The following is a 26,812-nucleotide window of genomic DNA, read 5'->3' on the forward strand; positions in this document are numbered from 1 at the left end:
ATTAAACTCTTTTCAGGCGGAACTACAGAGACGAATTAGACAAAAAAATATTTTCTTGATTAATTTTTTTTTTGTTGCTAAAAAGTTTTTGTTTATAAATAGATTGTCACTACATAGTAAAATATTTAATGAGGTATTTGGTAATAAGTATTTCTTATTAGTAAGTTTTAGTATCTTTTTTTTGGTTGCAAGTACTTTTTTAATGACAGCGTTTACATTTGTTGCCGGAAGTATTATTGCTATATAGATTAACTTCTAAAGTGTATAAGGTTTGTATCCGTAAGAGGTTTAAGCCTTATATTTGGAAGACGAAAAGTGATAAATTTTTTAAGGTTTTGGACGTCTCTACTTTGGTAGAGATTAAGTTGTGATTGTTCTTGATACTCGTTTTGCTTCTAGGGTAGTGGCTGCCCATCAAAAACCGTCGGGTTTCTCATGAAGATAATGTGTTGGAATTGTTAGGGGTTGGGGAACCCTCTGATAATTCGTTCATTGTTGGATGGTTGTTTTAGATACAATTCTTGGATTGTGTGTCTTCTGGGGACAAGGTCAGTTAAATTTATTTTTAACCGGCTTAGGAGAATACTACATTTTGAGCATTTTGCCATTGCTCATGCGGTAGGCCTTTTTAGAGGCATTGTTGCTTTTTGAAAGGAGGAATTTTGTCTCAGCAAGGTATTTCTTTCTTTTGATTTTGTTAATCTTGAATGTAGGAATGTTGTCTTAGTAGAATGTTGTCTTAGCAAGGTATTTCTTTCTTTTGATTTTGTTGATTTTGAATGTGTTCTTTCCACTATCTAGTGTAGGGTATCAATTGTTTATGGTAAGATTGGCACTATTACCCACTGGATTAGGTCTTTGATATTGCCAGATCCAACTGGGTTGGTTGTGGGTGGCAGTAAATTGGTACTAAGTCGGGTTTGGGCGTGTTAAATATAACTCATGTTGGGTAGTTTTTGGGGATACCCGATCTGATCCAAACCTTAAATTAAAAAGGAAATAAAACTAATTTATGGCATCTAAAAGAAATAGGGAAAAAATTGAACTGTTTTTTAGAGCTTTTTATTTTTTTTAATTATTTTTTTTCCTTGTTGTGATGTTTTCTCAACTTCCAAATATATAAATCAAATAATAAAGTGGCTAGAATGAGCAGCCAATTATCGTATCCAAGGTCATAGGTTGATTAATTTGATTTTATTATCAAATTGATTAAATTAGAGAGTAAGTTTATAAGCAAGTTGTGTGAAAGTAAACAAATAAATTAAAAATAAGTAGAAAATAGCCTAGTAAAAAGTAAGAGTACGGTTGTAAGCAAATACTTATAAATATCAAATCTTAGAATCTACCACTCACTAATCCAATTTAAGTACTAATATATATTTTTTTATTCAGTCATACTTAATAATCAAATTTATCAACTTCACCTCTCAATTTCTTATCGATTTATAATAATTAATTCCACCTCTTGGTTCTTTGTTAAAGTCATGCACAAAGATTGATTAAGCAAACAAGCCATAAAATACATAGTTTTCAACTCATGTTCCCGCAACTAAGCAAATTAAGCAAATTATTGCAAGTTTAATAATTTTCACCCATCAGCCCCTAAGCTATACTGAATCATTCAAAATTATTTGGAAAGAAAGCATTGAGCACACAATAATTTATTGAATAAAAATACTAGAATAACAAAATAGTAATTAAACATTAATAGTCAGGGCTTCATCGTAGTCCTAACTATGAAGTATAGTTGATCGTAAAACTAAATTCAACATCCATAATTAAATAGGATATTGGCAGCTAAGCACTCCAAACTTTATCGAAGTTGACACATTGCATCTTAAACTTTTTTTTTTTCTGGCATTTTACATCCCAAATTGGTTCTTTTGTTAAAAATACATAACGGAATGATCATGTGCCTCATACGTGCTCATTAAATGAGAGTAGATCAGGTAATTTTACAACTTTTTGTCTCTGTTTGGAACTTAGAAATGTGGAGGAAAAGATTTGATGGGAAAAAAAAGTTTCGATCCATTACGAAAATGGTGTTTTACTTTCCTAAAATATCAATTAGAGAGAAAGGAGATAGACAGAGAGAGTTACAGAGAAAGAGAGAGTACAAAAAAGGACAGAGACAGAAAAAGAGGAGAGAGAGAGAGAGAGAGAGATAGAGAGAGGAGACAAACACAGAGATTTACAGAGAAAGAAAGAGTACATTAAAAAAAAGAGGATAGAGAAAGAGAAGAGAGAGAGAGAGAGACAGAAAGACTTACAGAGAAAGAGAAAGTACACCAAAAAAAAAGAGAAGAAAGAGAGAAAGAGACTTGAGAGAGTTACAGAGAAAGAGAGAGTACACCAAAAGAAAAAAAAGAAAGAGGATAGAGATAGAGAAAGATGAGAGAGTGAGAGAGAGAACTTCATTCCCTCGCAACTTTGAGATTGTTGATGTTATTAAGTGTGATGGTTTGGAAGAAGAATAAGAAAAAGAAAAAGAAAGGGATTTAGGTTTAAAAGAGCACGTGGGGAGTGAAAAAGATGAGGAATGAAAGAGAACAGACATGAATGTGGAAGGAAGAAAAAGAAGAAGAAAAAGAAGAAGGAGAGGGGACTTCGATGAAGAAATTCCTTAAATGAAATCCTAATTTCTAAATTGAGAACAATGAAATTATCTGATCTACCCTCGTTTTATGAGCATGTGTGAGGCACTTGATCCTTTTGTTATGTATTTTTAATAGAAGAACTAATGGTACAAGCAAAAAAGAAGTTTGGGGTACATAATGCCAAGACAGAGTTTAAGGTGTAATGTGTTAACCTCGATAAAGTTCGGGGTGTTTGATTGCCAATATTCCTAATTAAATAAAAACAAGGTTCACAATCAAAGAGTAAAAAGAATTAGTAGAAAACAAAGCCAAATCGATGAAATATCTATGACATAACTCCTTCTTAATGATTGAAAGTTATGCTCCTCATTTCCTCCTTTATTTTCTTCCAATTCCTTCCTATTGTCCTAGTTGAAATCCCCTTGTATTGCTGCTATATATATTCTATGTTAATGTGTGTTGTGGATGAAAATTACACCCCGTTCTATAGTGTTTTAAAGCCTTGAACCCAAAGTAAAGTAGGTTTAAGGTTTTTACATCCTTTGCAAGTCAACTAGGTTTTCAAAACTGAATTCTATTGGTAACCCATGTGCTAGCCTAATTTTCCACTGAAATAACGATTAATTTTGGAGTTTAATTATTCAATTTATGCCATAAAAATCATTTTTTTTATTACCCAAGCCAGCTATACCTAATCCATAAAATTTAGGAGTTTTATTTTCACTTAAAATATGACTAATACTTAGAGTGTGGGTTTTTTCCATATGTACCAAACAAAACCAGCCTTGGAGATTCCATTTAGGTGTTTTTATGTCATCCCAATTAGCATATGATGTGGTAAAATACCTCCTAAAAATATCCCTGTAGACCCACACCTATATAATTGCCAAATACATTCCATGTAGGCACCATGTCTTCATTCATCCTCCTTCTGCCAACCTATAATTGATCCACCTTTCAAACACCAAAATCTACTTATTATACCTTGATTTTAACTAAAAAATCTATCTCTATGTCTTAGCTTTTCAAGCACATATGATAATAAATATTCTGTTATTGGAAATTCAAAACTTGATTTTCCCATAGGACATCAAATTTCCAAAATTGCGTAATTTTCTTTAATTTCAAATTAAAATTGACATTGATTGGATAGTTTGAATGCAATGAAATTTTATAAGGATGATCTTAACATCTTACAAACATTATGATCTTAACATCTTACAAACATTCTTCTATTTGAATCACCTCAAAATTCCACTTATAATCTAGATATGCTTAAAACAGTATATGCTGCAAAAAATTCAACATTTTTCTTGATTTCTTCTTCTTTCTCCTTAAATTAAGAAAACACAAAACTAGTTTTCCTTATGAAATCCATACAAAAATGAAAATAAAAGATGATATAAAATCATAATACTTTAGGCCTATCATTTGCTCACTTCACTCTCTTTTACTTTCTTTTTCTTCAAGATGGCTTTAATTTGAAAGCCTCCCATAATTTTGGTTTTCACCCTTACTCTCTCTATCTCTCTCTCTCTCGCTCTCTCTCTCTCTCTATATATATATATAGATACATAGAGAAGTTTTAAACTTTGTGGTGTCTTTAAAGCTCTTTCTCTCAGATTTGTTACTTCTATAGGACTAGATAAAGATTGCCATAGCAAAATGGAAAAAGGAAATGGAAAAAATAAAATAAAATAAAGAAACTTAAACTATGAGGAAGAAGGTAAAATAATTTTTTAAAACAAAGGTCATGGGGCTTCTTTTGTTTCACCCTTTGTTATTATTCTTCATGCATCACATCCATGGTGGTGGGTTTCAAATGTTTTCATGCTTGAATTTTAGAGAATTTGGGCTTTGGTTTTTTTGTCCTTTTTAAAACTGGAGTAGGCCGAGGTGGGTAACTTGATGGGTTTTGATGGGTTAAATCCGAATAATAAAAATTCAAGTCAAGGTACAAATTGAGGTCAATTTACTTAGCTTGATTGGCATTCATAGTTTATGGCAATAGATCTTTTGCAAATAGGATATGACTTTAGAATCATATTATTGCCAGTATAAGGGATGTTATTGTGCAATGTAATTGTCTTAATGATTTTAACGATATTTTATCTAATGATGAAAAGTTTAGCTATCAAAATAGTGATATGGCTTGTATGTTTGAGTTTTGATGGTTTACTGATGCTTGTGACTTTTAAGAGGTGCAATTTGAAGGGTGCTAATTTACTTAGTTGAATAATTATCAGGGGAATGCTTTGGTTTTAGAGAAGTTTGCTTGTTGTTTTGTTAACATTTCATATGTTTAGACTTTTCCTAATTCCATTCTTTTGGTTCCTTCTGCCTTGGGATTGGGTCATTTTCCTTTGATTGTACATGTGGATCCGTTTACAGATAAGAAGAGGTGACCCTTTTTAATGGGAACAAAATTGGCTTATAAAAGAATCCTTGGTAACTTGTAATTGGATTTCTTTTATTGGAGGATCCAGGATTCATGTTTTAATTGAAAAGTTGTACAATTGTAGAACTACTCTTAGAGAGTGGAGCCATTCTCTCTGTAGGAACCCTTCAAAGTAATTATCAACTCTTCATCAGAAGTTAGCTAATGTGAATAATGCATAGCACCAACAAGATATACACACCTAATGTGAGCATATTAAAATTGAGATTTATAAAATTTAGGAGCGAGAAAAGATTTATTAAGGACAATGTTTCCTTTTGAATTGGCTTAAATATGGTGACAAAAACTCTTAAATTTTTTCATACCATTTATATATATATGCCATTGATCAATAAATCATATTTTTAAATCAGTGAATGCATTGTGAATTGGTTAGTTCGTCAAGAGCAATCTCATCATTATCTCAAAATACTTTTCTTCTCTCTTTAATTTTGCTAACCTTTACACCTTGAATCTGTGCTACATGATGTGGATTTTGTGGTCATTAATGCAATGAATCAAACTTTTATTAGGCTAGTATTGATAGATAAAGTTCGTGAAGCTGCTTTCTCCTTTGATGGATCCAAGGCATTGTGTTTGAATGGTGTTTCATGGTCATTCTTTTAATCCCCTTGCTTCTTGCTAATGATATTTATTTAGCTGTACGAAGCATTTTACACATAGGTTTTTGTTTTTGTTTTTTTTTTCTTTTCGTCTAAAGTTATTATTTCAATGAATATTACGTTCTTTTCTAAATACCAAATTTGAGTAATGTTAGTCATTTTCAGCCTATCAGTCTTTGTAACTTTGTTTATAAATTTTTTTCAAAAGTTATGATGCAAAGTATAGGTGGGTGTTGATTCGTTTTGGAATTTTTTTTTTTTTGAGTTTTAAAAGTTATGATGCACAGTAGAGGTTCGTCATACTTAAAAAATTGAACTGCAACTATTAAAAATATATAGGTTTGGTTTGGTTGATTTGGTTCGGTTTGTACCCACCCTTATTACACAAACTTCAACCTGAAGTTTTTTGTGTTCCATTGTTTTAGGTAACTTGCCTGTTTTTGTTGGAGTATGAATGATTCACTACAATCTACTACTTGCTCAAGAGGTTTTCCATTGCTTGAAGTGTAAGAAAACAAGTAAAATAGGACTTTGCTTTAAAATGAAAATTTTTAAAGCACATAATCATGTAAAATAGGGGTTTTTAGCAGCTTTTCTTGGTAAATTGGGTTTTGCTTCCCATTGGGTTTGGCTGATTTTGTAGTGTGTAAGTATTGTTTCCTATAATATTCTCATTAATGGGGTGCTATAGGGGTATTTGATTTTGCAGGGTTCACCTTTGTGCCAATTCCCTTTCTTTGATGATCGATAGGGTAGTCCTTACAAAAAAGTTTCATGGTCTTTAAATATTTAGATATTGTCCCTCAACTACAAATTTTTTTTTTTTTGTTTTTTTGTTTTTTTGTGTACTGATGATAGCCTCTTTTTCTCTTTAGCTTCGAATAACGTTGTTTGGATTTTTATTATGCATTTATTGGCCAATGGCCAATGTGTTAACTTCGATAAATCTATGCTGCTTTCCAATCAGAATGTCAAGGCTTGTGTGGAACACTTTATGGCTCAAATTTTTTGAAGTTCCAGTGTTGTGAGATGCTAGTGCTAACCTAGATTTACTATCCTAAATGACCTTCTTATACTTCTTATCTATGTGTTTACTTGGCAAAATGGTGGGTTGGAAAGGTATCTTGCATCCATTAAAAGGAAAGAAGATTCTTTTTAAATCTGTTGTCCTAACCATTCCTAACTACACCATATCTATATTATTGGCTAGGTATTTTATTTGAGATTTCAAGAATGTTGTATGCTAGTCTTAGTAGTCTAATGGTAATAATACCCATGGTGTGGCTTGTTTGCGACAATATGATCTAGCTTAAAATAAATTGTTTGGTGGTTTGGGTTTTTGAGATATGAAATTGTTAGTTGATTCAACAACACAATACCTGTAGTGGAAGACAATCACTAGCAATATATATTTTGCATAACTCCGCTCTCGACAAGGTAAAAATCAGCACATTGAAAATTCATATATATATATATGTATGATTGAAACAAAGATATATTAGATAGAGGCAAAAAAGAGAAAGTGAAATGGATTTTTCTAGAGTTTTTATCATGGCTATACATGTGTCAAAATCATGGCCATACAACATAACATGACTAGCTCTAACTAAAATTTTACATAACCATAGTTAAGTTATAAATACATTTACCCATGTGCATATTAACTCTAAACATTCTCCCCTTTAATGTGCATTTTTTCTACTCGTGATGCTGCTATAAAGTATTGAAACATGTGCTTGGAAGGAGCTTTGATCATAATATCAGCAATTTACTCTTTGGACTTCCAATAGTGAAACTGAATCTCTCCATCTCAGTTGTATCCACCATAAAGTGATACTTGCTCTTAATGTGCCTTGTTCTCTGGTGAAAAATGACATTCTTTGCCATTAATGTTGCTGATTTGTTGTCACAAAACAACTCAGTAGCTTCATTTTGTTTCTCACCAATGTCTTCTAAAATTCTTCTAAACCAAATTACTTATGAAGATACAAAAGATGCTGATACATATTCTGTTTTAGCAAATGATTGAGCTACAATTTCTTGCTTCTTTGATGATTAAGCAAAGGCTCCTACACCAAGAGAGAATACAAATCCAGATGTGCTTTTAATATCATCATCTACTATTGATGTGAGTAAAGCTAAAGCAACAGTAGTATTTATATCATTTATGGGTGCAACTAACTCCCCATGAGGTAACTGTATGATTTTCCAGGATAAAAGAGCCTCTGACCAATTCAAAACAAAAATAAATAAAAATATAGTTCCTATAACACATCTTCTCCCTATCGCAAAAACCAATAAACTTTGTTTATTCTTTTCCTTCAATGTATTTCAACACTCTTCTTTCAATTCCATAATGTATTTGATTAGGACTGCTCATGAACCTTGATAGCAAACTTGCTCATACATCATATCTGACCTTGTAGCTATGAGATAAATTAAGTTTTCCACAACACTTCTATAATGAGTTTTCTTTATTTTTTTGCACCATCATTTTTCATCAACTTTTCATTGTAAATTAGAGTAGTGGCAATTGGATTACAAGCAAACTTTTTGAATTTTTTCAATATTTTTTTAGCATATTTCTCTTGGCAAATAAAAACTCCCCCATCATCTTAATAATATCACCGTACCAAGAAAATGATGCAATGATTTCAAATAACTTTTTTCATACCTTTTCATCATTTCTTTCTTGAAATTTTCAATCATTTTGCACCAATTTTTCATGAATACTAAATTATCCACATACAGAGCAATAATAAGGATGTTGGACCCACCTTGACACTTTTCATACATGATTGGCTCACTTTTACTTTGTTGAAATCCTTTTTCAGTGAAGTAGCCATCAATTTGACCATCAATTTGGCTATACCAAGCTCTTGGAGCTTGTTTGAGTTTATACAAAACCTTTTTTAGCTTGTACACGCTTTTTTCTTTGCCTTTGACAATGAATCTTTGAGGTTGTTTTATAAACATATTTTCCCGTAATTCTCTACTTAACAATGCTAATTTTACATCAAGTTGGTATAATAACCAAATTTTTTGAGCAGCCATTGCAATTAAGAATATAATAGTGTCAAATCTAGCAACTGGAGTAAAAGTCTCATATATGATGGTCAATTTCGAACTGTTGAACATTACTTTTTGCTATCAATCTTATTTTATTTCTTTGCACCGTACCATCACCATTATACTTCAGCATGTATATCCATTTCACTTCAACAACTTCTTTGTCTTTTGGTTTTTTAGCCTACTCCTATGTTTTGTTCTTTTCAATGACTTATATCTCATCTTCCATGGGTTTTCTCCAACAATCTTCTTAGACAACTTCTCCAAAACTTTCTCATTATACGATACAAAAATTACATCTTGCATAAATATCACTCGTACTCCTCATTTTCTTTAGTGTTGAGCTTGGTGATGAACTTAAAAATTGAGGGGCTATTTGATTATGGTGTTGGTGAGCTTGATTGGCTTGAATCTTCATCACTTTCTTCATCATTTCTTTTTTCACTTGCTGACTTTTTGGAAAAAAAAATTGGGGTAACCCTTTTCAACTTCTTATGTTTCCTAATTCCAACTTGCCTTCTAATAAGATATGACATCTCAGTTTATGATACTTTGTTGTTTTTCAAGTTGTATAGTTTATAGGACTTTGACGCTGAGCTATAACCAACAAAGATACACTTTTTTTCTTATTTCATCTAACTTTTGTCTTTTTTATTTTGGTATTTATGTGTAACAGACACATCCAAATATTCTCAGGTGATTAATGAATGGTTTCCTCCCACTCCAAGCTTCAGATGAAGTTTCGTTCAATAAGGCTTTTGCTAAAGACCTATTTATCAAATATACATCTATATAAGCAGCTTTTGCCCAAAAAATACTTGGCAAATTCTTCTTAAACAACATGGATTTGGCATCTCTATTGTAATACCCTACCTACAATGGCAAACTTGTCACTCTTTATCGATATTGTCCTCAATTTAGTTACCATACTCGATATTGGAATTTTTTGTTCAGGCTTCCTAAAAGGTTACCCATCATCCAGCGCGAGTACAATTAATTGCAGAGTTCTTTCAAATTTAAATCGACTATTTTGAAAAGGCCTTGATGTTATGAGAGTAACTATTATTATATTTGAACCATCTCCCATACCATATTCATGTAGTGTGGAATTGAATTCTAAATAGCTTGCCATTGCCTCTTACACTTGCCCACACTAGTTTTCTCAATCCACCTCTTTTGAGGCCCAGCATCCTCACTGACATACTTCTGATTGGGTATAGACTCTAATATCATTTATAATAGCCCACCCCCATTGGTAGATCTATTATTCATTGTTGATATTGTCCCTAATTTAATCATCACACTTGGTATAGTTTTTTTGGTTAAGCTTCTAAGGAGGTTACTCATCCTCCTGTTGTAGTGTGCTTAACTACAGAGTTCTTTCGAACACTGAAGTTAACCACTCTAAAACAGCTTTGACTTTGTGAGAGTGATTATTATTACATTTAATCCATTCTCATGCCACACCGAGATAATATGGGATTGGACACCAAGTAGTCTATCAGTGACTTTTACACTCGCCCACATTGATTGTAACATCTATGACTATTTGGTTCTTCCTTTCCAATATCCCATTTTGTTATAGAGTATAACCAACTGTAAGTTGTCCTTCCAACTTTTCTTATTCATAGAACCTTCTAAAATTTTTTAAGGTATATATATATTTTTTTTATCTCTATCAATCCTCAATATCTTTATAAAATGACCACTTTTTTTTTTCCAATTAGTATCTTAAATTTCATAAACACAGTGAACACTTAAGATTTTTGTCTTGAGAAATCATCAACAAAAGAGAATAAAGTACATGTTTTGAGCATAAGATGGTGTTTGCATTCGTCTACACTCATCCATATATACCAACTCCAATGGCTTTTTAGCTTTCCAAGCTACTCCTCTAGGAAATGATTGCTGGAATGCTTTCCAAGTGCACATCCTTCACACAACTCACATATGTCTTTAATTCTTGGAAGCCTCTACACCATATTCTTTCAAGAAAGTAGCTTTAATTTTGCAAATTTATGTGACCAAGTGTTTTATGCCAAAGCCATGCAACTCTCATCAATTCCACCTTCAAAGCTGAATTTTTTAAATATTTGAAATCAAATGGAAAGATTTAGATTTCCATTTTTAGATTTATGACAAGCTACCTTTCCTTGGTTTAATCAAATATGGAGCAATGTTTATTCTCAAATTTCAAAAAATAACAATTCTCCACTTGTTGTCCAACACTCAACAAATTTTGTTCCAAATATGAAACAAGCAAGACATCTCTAATATATATAGGTCCTTTCCTTGTTTGTACACCAACGGACCCTTTTCCTTTCAATTCCACTAAGGTACCATTGCCAAGCCTTATTCAGGAATCTTTGATAGCCACCAACTGATAAACAATGGCTTCATTTGCTATCATATAGTTTGTACAATCACTATCCAAAAACCATCTTATCTTATCATTATTTGTGCAGCTGCTACTTGAATACCATGCTTTGTTCTTCTCATTTGGACCACTTTGACATGCATAGAATAAGCTTGTTCCTCCTTCTTTCTCTTTCTTCATAGCACAACCAGCTTTTTGTGTGTTTGAATCTACAAATCCTTAGCCAAATGCCCGAATTTTTTGCAATTATAGCATTACTACTTTCTTTTGAACCAGCAATCATTCTCATTATGGTTACTCCTTTTGCATATTTTGCACATTTTGCACTTCAAATGTGAACTTTCTTCACTTCCTTTTGACCCAAAAAAAAAAAAAATTCTTCCTTTTTCTTTTGTATTTCTTCCTCTTCCTATACAAAATCCTCCACTTCTATCTTTCATGCCTTGATCACTACTTCTATTTTCATTGCTGTTGGATCCTATATTAAGCTTAGATTGAAAGACATCCTCCACTGTTTTTCAAAATTTCTTAACAATCTTTGGTCAAATTTTTTCAAGGACTCCATCATCTCATACACACTCAAGCTAAAGTATCTTTTGCTTTTTCTGCCATAACCACAATTGGGTCAAATTTTTTTGGCAAGCTAATTGACATCTTCTCTACAATCATTTTATCACATGTCTTCTCCATTAGTTTTCATTTGGTTTACAAATTTGGTAACTCAAGCTGAAAACTCATTTAAGGTTTCATTTCCCTTTATTTTTAAATTTTCAAACTCTCTTCTACAAGTTTGAAGTTTTATAGTCTTGGTTTTCGAATCACCCAAGAACTTTTGTTATAAAATTTTCCAAGATTCCTTAGACAAATTTTCCAAGATTCCTTAGCCTTCTTGGCTTTCATAGTTCTAGAAAATATAAAATCAAATACACCTCTATGTAAGATGGACAAAACATTTCATTTCTAACTTTATTTTCCTTCAGCTCTTTTTGTTGAGCTTCGGTCAGATAATTTTTTGACTCAGGTTCTTCAAAATCAATTTTCAACCATATCCATAAGTCAAATAATTCAAATGGAGTTCTTATCTTCACACACCAAAAATCATATTTTTCCCATTAAAAACTAAGACCCAGAGTTGTTAGAAGCTCATACTTGAACAACTTTTGCTTGCATTGGCTAACGTAAAAAACCTACTCTTTTTCCTTTAAATTTCTTCAACCTAAGAGTTTTGATACTAATTATGTTGGCTTACTTAACAACACAATACCTGCAGTGGAAGAAAATCACAAGCAATATATATTTTGCACAAATCCACTTTCGACAAGACAAAAATTAGCACATAAAAAGTTAATATATATACATATATATATATATATATATATACAACAATATATTAGTTAGAGGCAAAACAGAGGAAATGAAAATCTTTTATTTTTTCCTTCTAGAAAACTGATTAACATAGGACTTTACAAGACAGCAAATAAAATGGATTTTTCTAAAGGCATTTTACAAGACAACAATTGATTAACAGTCCTAGGTTTGGAAGAGCATTTTGGTAGGTTGGAGTACCATCTAGAGGCATGCAATGAGGCGTATTAGTAGTTAGACACTGGCTCATATTTGAGACTCTAAGTGATCTATGCTTTCACATAATTTATAGCTTTATCATTCAAATAATGTTTCAATGATGGCAGAGTTAATTAATCATGGCATACAATTCAGACTTTTGGAGGTACTCCAATGGTACTTTGTTCCGTTTATTGTTTAGGTTATTTAAAGATTCTTATTTCAAGATTTAGGTTTGATGATCACCTTATTTGGTCACATACTTGTAGTGGTATTTCCAATGTAAGATCATGATATCATTTATTGTATTCAGATATTTATTCTTCATCTCTTGATCACACATCTTCACCTACCATAATTCTTACTTTCCTTTTGGAAACTTCAAATACTTTTGAAAAGGATGATCGTTATGTGGTGGGTTTCAAATGATATTTTTCCTACTCGTGCTAATCTACACCACCAACATACCAGTACCACTAATCTATGTCCCATATGTATTATTGAGGTTAAAGCAATAAAAAAATATTTTCTTTGATTGCTTATAGGTTTGGACTGTCTGGTTTAGTTCGATGTTTCATTTTCAAGTTCAAGGTGTTGTTATTCCTGATTTTCAGATTCGTTGTATGATCCCTTGATAATGTCAAGTTGCTCTCAAGGATAATCATTGTGCTTTGTTATCACTTTTGTGCTGGAATATATGGAAAGCTAGAAATGCTTTTATTTCCAAGATGTTTTTCCTAACTCCTTCCATTGTTATCCATTTATTCATAAAAGCTAATGTTGAATGTACGGGATGAAATAGATACCAAGGAAAGAATGAATGAAAGAGCCATTTGGTGGAAAATCCTATTCGAGCAACCTTTCCTATTTGGCTAAGTGAGTATATTTGGGTAAGGGATAAGTATTATGATAGGATAAAGATATTTATTAACCTTGATGATAATGTCTCAAGAATAGGTTTAAGTATTAGGGTATTCCAACCCTCATCTTGTTTCAATCCAAATCCTATTCTAACCCTTATTTTATTCAAACCTTTATCCTATTCCAACCTGATCCTATTCAAACCAATACTCTATTCTAAATTATGTTATATTAATACTATAAAGAGTTGTATGAAGGGATGAATCGTTTTATGCTAAATAAACCTTATAAGGTAAAATATTTCAACCTACTTTTGATCTTACCTATAAATCTAATCCAACCTTAAGCTCCATTAAGGTAGGAAGAAAGATTATTTCCTTGCACACTAAGCCATCGATATAAGGAAACATTACCATATCTTGAGTATCTTTGGGAAGGATATGAATCTTAGTGAGCATAAAAACCATTGTTAGATTTGAAAAAATGAATGGTTATAATGTTCTTTTTATTAAGTAATTGAATAAAAGAAAGTTCTTCTTTCCTAATAATGATAAAACTTATACATCAAGGAAGAATAGAAAAGAAGGAAAGCAAGATACAGAAATAAGGATTCTTTCCTTAATAAAAAGAAAGAATACTTCTATAGAGTAGTCTAGTAGGGTTGAGAGATCTGGTTCAAAGACACTCTATAAAAGGTTTATTACATAACTAGATCAAAGTACGCATATGCTAAGTTTACAAAAAACATCAACTTTGTGAATACCAACTAACTTGAGTGTCAAATTGTCTTTGGCTAATAGCCCAGGATTCTTTACATTTTCTATTATTTTGTAGGCAATCTCTTAGGAAGGATTCTCCAATTCACATTAAGATTCCTACTTTAAACTTGTGCATCAACACTTAATTCTTCTCTTTTAGGCATCCTAGTACAAGCATTTTAACCTTTGGCCGTCTACTTCACTTGTAGGCAATAGGCCATCTACTTCACTTGCAGTAGTAAGTTTTCCAAACGATTGGATTAGGCTAGAAACTGGGGTAATGTGGTGTATCGAGCTAGAATGAATGAATAGTGGGTTTAGTTGCTCAAAACAATCATGGTGCAACCATCTTTGTTCATCACTTTGTGCTTCCTTACTTTTCCTCCAACATGGTAGAATGTCTTGCTATGCTTCAAGGTTTATTGCTTACTTGTAAACTGGCTTTTCAATGGATCATACTTGAAATAGACAATTTGCAACTTGCACGTGTAGTGGTTGGAGTTCTAGAGCCGTTTAACAAGATATCTTATTTACCAAGTGTAATGACTAGTATGGGTGAATACAGAGCACTGGCAGGCTATTTGGTGTCCAATCTTACATTGCTTGAGTGTGGATCAAGGGATAACACAAATTAATGATAGTCAATCTTATATAACAATGCTTTGAAGGAATGGTTGGCTTTAAAATTTGAAAGAAATATGAAATTAAACATGCTTAGACAAAAGTAATCCAAGGATGGATGACCTCCTGGGAAAATCTGAACAAAAGACCCCATACCATCTGAAATGCAATGGATAAATGGAAGACAATATCAGTGGTGCAAGAGAGTGGGGTATTACAAATTATATTAGAGCATATACCCAGTTAAAAATGTACCGGTAAGGATGTTAGGGATAATATAGATGATGCAAGAGAATGGGGCATTACAAAGGTATTAGAGTCTATATCCAGCTGAAATGTGCCAGTGCGGACATGAGGCTCCAAATGAGGTAAAGAAGATGGTAGTCCAAAGATAGGTGACCTCCTGGAAAGTTCTGAACAAAAAACTCCATACCTAGTACAGTGGTTAAATTGTGGACAATATCGACAAAAAGTGACAAGTTTGCTAGTGAAGGCGGGATGTTAGATCAAGTCTTCTTCTCTCTTCTATTAGGTCATTTATGTTCCCCATTTAGCTAATATAGAATAGTTGACTGGTTAGCTAAACATGCTTTTGGTAAAGATCTTCCGTTGATAGGGAATGACTCCTTTCCTTCTGCTTTTAATAAAATCCTTGCTATTTTATTTTCTTTTTAATGGAAATCAACTTCTTACTGTTCCCAAAAAATAAAAAAAATAAAAAAAGGAATGATAAAGTATAATTAACCCTTCAGTATATATTTGCAATACAATTAGAAAAACGACCAATATGATCATTAATAATTTTTTAGACATCTGAATTACATTATATACATATATGTATAGCAAAAAATCATATCTCCGTGATCATTATCATGTATATATAATTTTTTCCTTATCTTTCGGCACCAAAAAGTTTATATTAGTATCATTCACTGGATTTGGAACTAGCATGAAAATTTTTTATCATGCGTAATTGACATATGAATTATAATTAGGAGCAGCAATAATTTACTATTTAAGCTTTTAAATCTAAATAATTAAAACAGAAACACTCAAGAAAATTTAAATAATCTTTTTTTTTTTCGGTAACTAGGTAAGTATTCAAACCTTTTTTTTTTTTTAATTTGCCAATAAAAATATAATGTTTTTCCTTTAATTTTAGGTTCGCTTGATAATTGGCCCCATAAAACTTCATAGGCCATAGTGCCAACTTAGTAAGGCCCCAAGCATAATTTAAAATATTGACACTTTTCATGAAATTTTTACGAAATTTTCATTTTTTAAATGCATTGAAAGAAAATTTAACTTCTAAATAGAAGCATGTATAACTTTCATAATATCCGTTAAAATTTTTGATATTTCTCTATAATTTTCTTAAAAATTTGCATAATAATATACACATCAAATCCTTCACAAAATCCATAATATTTATGAAAAAAAATTTCATAAATTTTCGTAGAAATTTTTGAGATATATATGATTTTTTTCGTTAATTTTTTTAATCAAAATTTTGTATAAATATTATTGATGTTTAGTAAAATTTTTGCAAAATTAATATTATTGATGTATATATATTACTTTTTAATTACCTTCCAATAACTAAGCAAATAAAAAAAAAAAAAATTCACATTTAACAAATAATGTCCAAATTAGTATGATTCAAAATTTTCTTTCAATGCATTTAAAAAATAAAAATTTTGCAAAATTTTACGAAAAGTTTCGATATTTTAAACTATAGTCCAAAATTATATTTGACAAATCTATCTATCATATTCTTAAAGAAAATTAGCATAACAAGTTACAAGTTTATTTATTCATCATTGTTATTTTTAAATAACAAATCCAATATTTATATAAATATTATAAAGATATGCAGAAAATATATTATTTACAAACTTAATTATTAAATATTGATATCGACAATAGATTAACAATTAGATAAAAATTATTAAGGAGATATATATTTTAATAATTAATTATTATGTTTTGCATTTTAAATGAAAATGAGGAAGATATAAACAATTTTCCACCATTAAAAGTTTTTTATAGTATTGAAATGACATTTATAAAATATAATGTAATTGTAATAATTGTTTTATATATATTAATTAATAAATAATTTTATTAAATATGTATTTTTTCCATATTTATTTTATTAATAATAATATATTTTTAAATATTGATATTTATTATAAATTGATTAATTAAGAAAAAAATAATATCTCTTCCCTATTTTTGTAAGTTTAATAGTTAATTTGATAATTAATTAATCTAATAATCTAATTCTAAAATTTTAATAAAAATTTTATTTTTTAAATAAATTTCCATTAATTTTAATTATTTTTTATAAATTTTTATTGATATTCAATAATTTTTATAGATATTTTTATATTTTAAACATTCAATATTTCTATCGATATCAAAATTTTAAATTTTAATTCCAAATTAGTTTAAAACTTAAATAATACATCAAAGCGTTGCTTGACTAGTTAATATTTTATTTGGCTCATGATTAGTGGAATTTTTTTTTTTAAGGGAGTGATGCAGCAACGCTCTTTGAAAAATTAAAATGACCAACTGGAAAATATCATTTTAACCATTAATGTCCTAGACTAGATATTAATTTTTTACAATGAAAAAGTTTTTCTCTAAATTTTTTGGTCAAGAAAAAGGCCAAACCGGTATTCCAAAGTCGTAAACACTATGGCCGATCGCAATCAATTTGACCATCTACAATTATTGCACTAAGAGCACTTGTAATACGTGAATACACGGTGAGAGGATTTAAAAAGGCAAAAATAAAAAATGGAAAAAAAATGGAGAAGTATGGTCTCTTTATCACTGTCAAGCTGCTGTAATATATGTTATTTCAAAATTTTCATTAAGTTTATCTTAATATTTTTTTTTTGTTTTTTATTTTTTTATTTTGGTTACGTTCCCAGTTGCTATTTCGCTATCATAAATGTTGATCAATTAATCAAGAAGGATATTATCTCAAAGAGTTTTGCCTTATTTCTAATTTTGTAAAGACGTTGATTCTTTTTATTTTCTTTTTACAACCATTAATAATAAAGAAAAGCATGTATCATTGTTACTTATTTTAGAAGTCTACATGCGATTATCTTAAGGTCAGATACAAGATCTTCTCTATTTTTGGGAATGAACGCCCTCTTCTTTGATTTTTTTTTTTTTTTTTTTAAGGGGACTGAATGCTTATTGATTTATGGAAAGTTCGTCCTTTTATAAGTACTATTATTCCTTGTACCCTTTTCAACAAAAAAAAAAAAAAAAAAAAAAATAATAATAATAATAAATAGAAAAAAAAATAAAAAAATTATTCCTTGTTCCCTTTATATTATATTTGTCACCAAGAACATTACTAGTAAATGTGAAACTGGAAACTGATATGATGATATAACGATTCTTGACTATTAATTTTTTGTTTAGTTTTTAAAATGAAAACCTATACTATATGAGAATGAAAAATATTAAAATAATACAAATTTGTTACCAAGTAATATGGTACACAATGTGACTTGTGCAAGAAATCTTTTTTTTTTTTTCTTTATGTTTTCAATTATTTTTCTTGTATGCAAGAACATAAAAAAATAAAAATAAAAAGGAGACTATTGTATTGTATTTTTTTATTCTTTTAATTATTTACTATTTTTGATCTTTTAATATATTAAACTATTATTATTTTACTAAGAATATACTTTTATCACGTGTATTAAAAACAACTTATTTTAATATATATTTAATAACTATATTTTAGATTGCAATATTTTTATTCTATAACGTATTGAATTTACAAACTTTTCATTTACATTTTTTTTACTGAATTTTTCTTCATATTTTTATATAAATAAAATAGTTTATACATGTGCATATGTACTATATACGTATTTTTGTTTTTTCTGTATTTTAAAACCATGGTACATATATATGTCATAAAATATTATATGGATGTTTGCATGTAACAGCTTAGTCAATTTTTAGTTTTTTCATCAGTATTTATAACCAATTAATAAATCATTCGGAATGAGAATGTTCATACAATATCGATCCTACGTGTTCAACATCAATCGTAAGTAACTAGTAAAATAATATATAATCGGATACAACAAATATGGGCCTGTTATTAATCTCCATTTGCAGGCCACCCTATTATGAAAATAATACTTAATTTTTGGTTGGACTTCCACTTAATCTTATCATACATGCAACATATAGAGCATTGCAACAGCAATAATAATATGAGGTTAATCATTAGTTCTAAGTCCTTCATTTTCACATCATAATATTATAAGTTGGAAACAAATTCATCTTTTCCCTTTACAATAGAAATTATTGTAATCTAATAAAAAAAATGAATAGTAATAATAATAATAATAATAATAATAATAATAATAATAATAATAATAATTAAAAAAAGACATGAAAGTAGTTTACATATAAAATTTGCTTTGGGAAGTAATTAAGCCATTACAACCCTAGCAATGTTATCATATCAGTTACTTTTCTTAAAATTATTTATAACAAAATAATTGTTTTTCAAGCCAGAAATTTATCCTTAATAAAGTATGAAAGCCATTATTAAGAGTCAAGTCATCCAATAGGATTGGATTAATTGATAAATTTCTATCACATTCAACTGTATAGTTGTGGTTTCAAGACATTATTGATTTCCCTTCAAAATGGAAATTATTGTAATCTGGTGAAAATATATATATTAAAGGCAGAGACATTAAATAATGAATTTTTACCAATAAGGACTAAATTTGATCATGAATTAGTAGAATACTTTTTTAAAATTGAAATTAGAAGTGAATAATCAATTTCTTGCTAGGAAGCCGCAATAGATTTCGTTTTACCTTAATAACTTTAAGATGGGCAATATGAATGCATCATCAAATATATAGCCCAACTTATAACAGCCCAAGCAGGAAACAAAGATATCGGATAGAGGATTATTGGGCTAAGAATTATCAAGCCGAACTTATTTATTTAGGGGGAATTTGGCCCAATACCCTTTTTTAAAGGGCTATAACGATATTTGTCCTTCTCATCTCAAATATTTTTGTTTTATTCTTTAATTTTTCAATATTCCTAGATTACCCTTTTCAAATATAAAAGAAAAGGAAAAAAACTAATGAGACGTATTCCATTTTTTCTCTAACCTGGACGGAGCACGAAGAAAAGAGGAAGAGAAAGTGAGAGAGAATCAGGTTGTTGCTAGCGATCGGAGGCAGAGAGAGATTAGCACCATTTGAATCGAAGATGGAGAGAAGCCACCTTAAGTCGCCGATTGAGGATTCGAGAAGGTTTGCGCTTTTTGGAAATCGGTAGTGGCTGTGTGGCAAAAACCTGATGGAGAACACCGTTGTGCTTTCGCTTACGGACCAAAGTGAGGGCACGATCGAAACTCCAACACAAAAGAAGCATTTTGGGTGAGTTTTCATTTCATAAGAAAAAAAAAAAAATACACATTATAACTTTTTGTTTCCCTCCCCATTTTTTGTCTTTCCTGTTCTTCTTTTCTCTTTTGTTTTTGACATTTTGTCTGAACCATGGCAATTTCAAGCTACATTGTCCCCGGGTATCTCCTATAATTTCTCATCAATTTCTCACTTGAATCGGGTATTACTTCAAAAAATTTTCAAAACCCATGCAATTTTTTTTTTTGTTAGGGCATGGAAATAGAAGAAATTGTGATTTGAAGCTCAGTCCAATGGGGTTCCTTATAAAAGGAGGTTTGGTGAGCCTTCAAACACTAACCTATAGTTCTGCTTCAAACAAATTTCATACTAGGAGCACTTTGGCTAGTTTTATATAAATCATTTGTATTACAATGTGGTATGCATATTTCATCTTAAACGTAAATGCATATATCGCACTCAAGCATTACTATACATAGTTTGAAAAGGAAAATTGATGACATTATTATCGTATGTGCTGCAGTGACAATAAAAAGGATAGCTTTATAAATTTTGGAGAGAGCAATAGGAGTTATAGTGAGAGAAAAGGAAGTTCATGCTTATTTTTATGATATTAAGACCAGTAATTATTTTCACATAAAGATGACTACCTCAGCCAAAATAGCGTAGAATATATAGCTGGCAATAGCTGAATTTAGGGTAATCCTCTATAGAAAGTAGCCCTATAAGTACTAGATTGGGAGGGAGGAAAGGAGGAAGAACAAATGGTACCTAGGTTTAATCTATCTTGTATACTTCCTTTAACAGACTCTGGACATTCAAAACCTTGTGCATACATACTGAATATTCTTCATCTTTTTGGTGTCAGGTCAGTCATCATCGATTGATTGTTGCTTGCCACTGTGAGGGTAAAGGATGGAAATTTTGGCGTGATAGCAATTTGAAGAGTAAATTTTAGGGTCACTCAATTCAGCTTGATCATGTTGTTCTTGTAACGGTGGAATTTGACGACAGAGAAATTTTTCAATGGAGTAAGGTAATGACTAATGATTCGACTAATATTCCCTTAACCAAAAAGAAATATTTTTTATATTATTTATTCTTTGTTGTGTTTCTGTTCTTTTTTCTACCAGGTTACAACATCAATTAACAACCTTATATTGGAAAAGCTCTATTGTGACCACTGTGGTACAATGCGTATACAGGGGAATCATAACTATTCTTGCAAGCTGAAATTCAAGGAGCAATCTATCATTGACCAAAATCCTCACTAGGTATTCTTTCTTTATCTTTTAATTTTCAAATGCTTTACTTGCATATAGTTTTATATGGATATTTGGAGGTCTTCTTGGATGACTAAAAAAAAGCATGGCAATTTGTTTTCTCTAGGAACGTAATTTGGCATAACTTCTTCAATTGTTTGGTTTGTTTCTTTGTGGAATGAGATATAATTATGTTGTTTAATAACTTTAATTTAATTTGACTGAAATTATACTAGGTTGAGGCTATCAAATTATTGAAATCTCTCTCCATATTTGTTGACAAAGGATTTATTTTATTTTATTTTATTTTTTTGAAAGCCTAATATATAATAAAGTCTGGACAGCCTATAATCCCATTATATTGGATATATAATTCCTTTAGTTTCTGAATATGATGATACCAACTTCGAATCCTCCAAAGGGGTTGGAGTTGACAGCAACAAAAATTTTTATTAGTTAATCCTTTATGGGAGTTGAAGTTGTCTGCAAGAACAATATGTATGGATTATGAGAGGCGGAGCATGAATCATTTTCTTACCCCTTTGGTTTTATTTTGCTTCTAGATGAAAGCCCCTTTTTTTATTTTTTTTAAAATAAATACATCAAACCAAAGGATTCTATTTTTGGGTGAACAGAATGGATTGAGGGTATAGATTCTGTTAATAAGTACTATAATATTGTTAACAAGCTTAAGGATTGTTCTTTTAAAATTATTGCTGTTTTCTTTTTCGGTCAGGTACATGGTTTAGGTCAAGATGGAAATGGAAAAACGATAGCAATACTATTTGGAAAATGGGATGAGAGCATGCATTATGTGGATGGAAATTGTTCTGGGAAGGGAAAAGGATTGGAGTCTTAACCTGATGCCCAGTTGCTTTGGAAGCGGAGCAAGCCACCCCAGTTTCCTACAAGATATAACTTGCCACGCTTTGCCATCACCATGAATGAACTCACCCTTGGATTAAAGGTAGTTTCGATGACTTCATTACTATTACTTAATGCCCTGGTTTGAAACACTGCACTGGAACATTTTTTCTTTCTTTTTTTCTTCTTCCCAATTGCATTTTTAGCATGGACATGAATTGATGACAAGAGATTTTAGAACATGCAAACAAAATAAAATCATTCAAGTGCTTTTAATTTTACTATTGTGTGAGTGGAGGAGGACTTCTTAATCTTGATTTTAGTTGCAGGAAAAGTTGTCCCCTATAGATTTAAGGCTCAGGCCTGATCAAAGGTATCTAGACATTGATTGCTACAACTTTTTATCCCTTGCCACAGGTAACATACATTTAAGTAACCGTTGTTGTTAAATTATTCATTTAAGTTATAATTTCCTGAAGCTTTTATCCCGAGGTACATAACAACATGTTGATTATTATGTTTTCTTTGCAGCTTGAGAGTTAGTTGGCTTCTAGGAAACCAGAAATACTACTTCGGCTGGGGAAACTAGAAAAGCATATGTGGATGCAAAGAGGCTGGGGACTTTCTAGAAAGAGTTCTTATGGAGAAATACTACTTCGGCTGACATATAAAGCATATGTTGAGGATGAAGAGGATGACAAAGCTGAGGCAGAATCCACTAACATCGATGCTTTAGATTGTGAAAGAAGAAACAAAGTATTCTAAAGAAGCAGATAAAAAGTCATTCATGGATGTCTTAGCTACTTTAATTGTGAGTGAAGAATTTCGAGGAATAGTAGCGTCAGAAACCGGAACTACCAAAATATTGAATAATGCTTCAAGGGTAGGATCAAGAATATCAAGATCGCTTGGTCTTAATGATGAATCCGCACCCTAATATTTAAATAATAGTTCAGAACGTCCCAAGGTAATTCTCTGACATTACTTTTAGTTTAATGCTAGTTTGTAAGTTCATTTTTTGTTTTTTGTTTTTTTGTTTTTTTAGGTTGTTATGCAACATCTAACATTTGATTGAAATACTAGTTGTATTGTGGTCTAAATATTGCCTGAAAGAGGAATGTAAAAGGACATAAATCGTATCAGACAACTTGTCAGTACACAGCTTGTGTATATTTCTATGTGTCTGCATGCAATGCTCTGCTTGTGTAGTTTCAATACACACTAATCAGACAATGATGCAATGATTGTAGGCAAACACTTAAATTGACAGAGGTAACTGCAAGCGATAAGCTGGAGAGTTTTCGTGTAGTAAAAAAGGTACTGTGAACTTCAAATGAAAATTCTATATGATAATAAGTGGTAATGGTTGAATATTCTATATGATATCTGTGAACTTCAAAAGAGGTATCTCTGACATTGTCATTTATGCACATGAGTGGTAATGGTTCTTAAGTTGTATTGCATGGGCACAACCTAATTCTGAAGCAAGCATGGCAAATTTCACCATATAAAGATAAATAAAGTGTTTTCCAATTTCAAATGAACTTTGACATGGATATGCTAATTCCTAGTTTAGCAACCACTTTCAAAAGCTAGCATGACATTCTATGCATAACAAATTCCAATATATCAAGAGAAATAAAGGGTTTTCCACTTTTAAAATGAACTTTGACATGGATATGTTAATTCCTACTTTATCAACTACTTTCAAATGTTCTTGTTAAAAAGTGATATAGTTGAAAACGCTATACTGCAGTAAGTGCTAATCTATTTAAAGCATGCTATACTGCAGTAAGTGCTAATCTATTTTATTTTTCCTTTTTATTATCATTATTATTATTATATTTTTTCAAGTCTTGCAAAGTAATTTTGTTTGCTTCATTTTGCAGGTCGTCAAGGGTTATATTGCACTTGGGAATGCTCAATTTTCTAATGGAATCAATGGTATTTTATTTTATTTTTTAAATTATGTATTTTATTTTAAGTGAAATGTATTGACTATATTCTTGTAAGATTGTGTGATAGGAAGGTACATGTTCATTTTCCTACAGGTAATGCCCTAGACATTCTTGCTTGAGTTCCACTATAGAAAAATGGTCTTGATTATCGGCACGGTACAGGCCACGAAATTGGGTCTTACCTTAATGTTCATGAAAGCAAGTATGTTTTACTACTTTCCTCTATTATTATTGGGTATGAGCTATTGCCGCAGTTGTTGATTTGAGCCTTTATACTTCTTTATGGATACTTTAGGTATTTAATTATTTTTTTTGAAACTTGTATGCTAAATATTGTAACTAATCGCAGATATTTCGTTTGATTTCATCCAGGTATCAAATTGGTCTCCGTTATAGTGGAGGTGCCCTTTATGCTTTTAATGCTGTCACTAAAGTTTGGCATTATACCAATTGTGGTGCTAGTTGGTGTTCGAGATTTTGACATTGATGGGGAACTTTGGGTCAAATTAGGATTGATACCAACAGAGCCTTTTGTAGGAGTTGTAATATTCTCTAGATTTTATTCATAAAACACTTGTACATTTTTCTCTTGCTAATTCAGGTTTAGTTTTCAGTTTTTCTACATGATTCTTATGTCAAGATGAAGTGTAAGGACCCAATTTCATTATTAAATTCTCCATATTGTTTGAGATGTGGAAAAGCAAGAAATAAAAAGGATGAGAATTTAAATAGATGGTAATTGAGTTCTCAAATATTGGCTCTCTAGTTCGGGACCATTTGAATTTGTTTGAATGGTATGCATTGAAATTTAGTTAGTTTTAAATTGGACTTTCCTAGCTTGAAAGCTTTTTCCAATCTTTTTTAAAATGCGGCTTCATGGTAGTATGTCCAAAAGAGAGTAGTCAGGAATGAATTAATTGTGCAGTTGTGGAAAATATTTAAATAAATGGATATGAAAGTGTCAAATAAATGGAATCATCTTCCATTTCTCATATACTCTCATTTTTCATTAACTGTCGAATAAAGTGGAAAATATTTTGCATATTGTTGCATTTAATACACATTAGGGGACTTATGGGAGGCCAAAAAATTGGTAAAATATGATAACCATAGGGGTTTTGGTAATTACCGATGAAATCTATGGTAATTGTTTCCAGTAACTACAAATTGATTACCATAGGTTTCATTGGTAATTTTAGAATCCATATTCTGCATGTTTTTGCATTCAACACACATTATGGCACTTGTGGGGCCCAAAAAATTGGTAAAATATGATTGCCATAGGGGTCTCGGTAATTACCAACGAAAACATCGGTAATTTTTCCAGAGGGTATATGTTGGTTACCGACGTTTTCATCGGGAATTACCGAAGGTCTACAGTCATCGTATTTTTTTGGAAAATTTGACAAATTTTCAAGTAATTTTGGGATTTTTTCTACTTTGGATAATTTTAGAATCCATATTCTGCATGTTTTTGCATTTAACACACATTATGGGACTTATGGGGCCCAAAAAATTTGTAAAATGTGATTACCATAGGGGTCTCGGTAATTAGCGACGAAACCTTCGGTAATTTTTCCAGAGGGTATATGTTGGTTACCGACGGTTTCATCGGGAATTACCGAAGGTCTACAGTCATCATATTTTTTTGGCCAATTTGAAAAATTTTTAAGTAATTTTGGGATTTTCTCTCCTTAGGATAATTTTAGAATCCATATTCTGCATGTTTTTGCATTTAACACACATTATGAGACTTGTGGGGTCCAAAAAATTGATAAAATGTGATTGCCATAGGGGTCTCGGTAATTACCGACGAAAACGTCGGTAATTTTTCCAGAGGGTATATATTGGTTACTGACGTTTTCATCGGGAATTACCGAAGGTCTACAGTCATTGTATTTTTTTGGAAAATTTGACAAATTTTTAAGCAATTTTGGGATTTTCTTTCCTTAGGATAATTTTAGAATCCATATTTTGTATGTTTTTGCATTCAACACACATTATAGGACTTGTGGGGCCCAAAAAATTGGTAAAATGTGATTGCCATAGGGGTCTCGATAATTACCGACGAAACCTTCGGTAATTTTTCCAGAAGGTATATGTTGGTTACCGACGGTTTCATCGGGAATTACCAAAGGTCTACAGTCATTGTATTTTTTTGGCCAATTTGAGAAATTTTTGGGCAATTTTGGGATTTTCTCTCCTTAAGATCATTTTATAATCCATATGTTGCATGTTTTTTCATTTAACACACGTAAGGGGACTTGTGGGGCCCAAAAAATTGGTAAAATGTGATTGCCATAGGGGTTTCGGTAATTACCGACGAAACCTTTGGTAATTTTTCCAGAGGGTATATGTTGGTTACCAAAGGTTTCATCAAGAAT

General features: G+C 30.9%; 1 pseudogene; it reads left to right on the forward strand.

The window, feature by feature from the left end:
- Positions 1-20,087: 20,087 nt before the first annotated feature.
- Positions 20,088-25,052, forward strand: LOC112493470 (oxysterol-binding protein-related protein 1C-like; annotated as a pseudogene).
- Positions 25,053-26,812: the final 1,760 nt, after the last annotated feature.

The sequence above is a fragment of the Ziziphus jujuba genome, chromosome 4 (assembly GCF_031755915.1).
Source record: "Ziziphus jujuba cultivar Dongzao chromosome 4, ASM3175591v1".
Lineage (NCBI taxonomy): Eukaryota > Viridiplantae > Streptophyta > Magnoliopsida > Rosales > Rhamnaceae > Ziziphus > Ziziphus jujuba.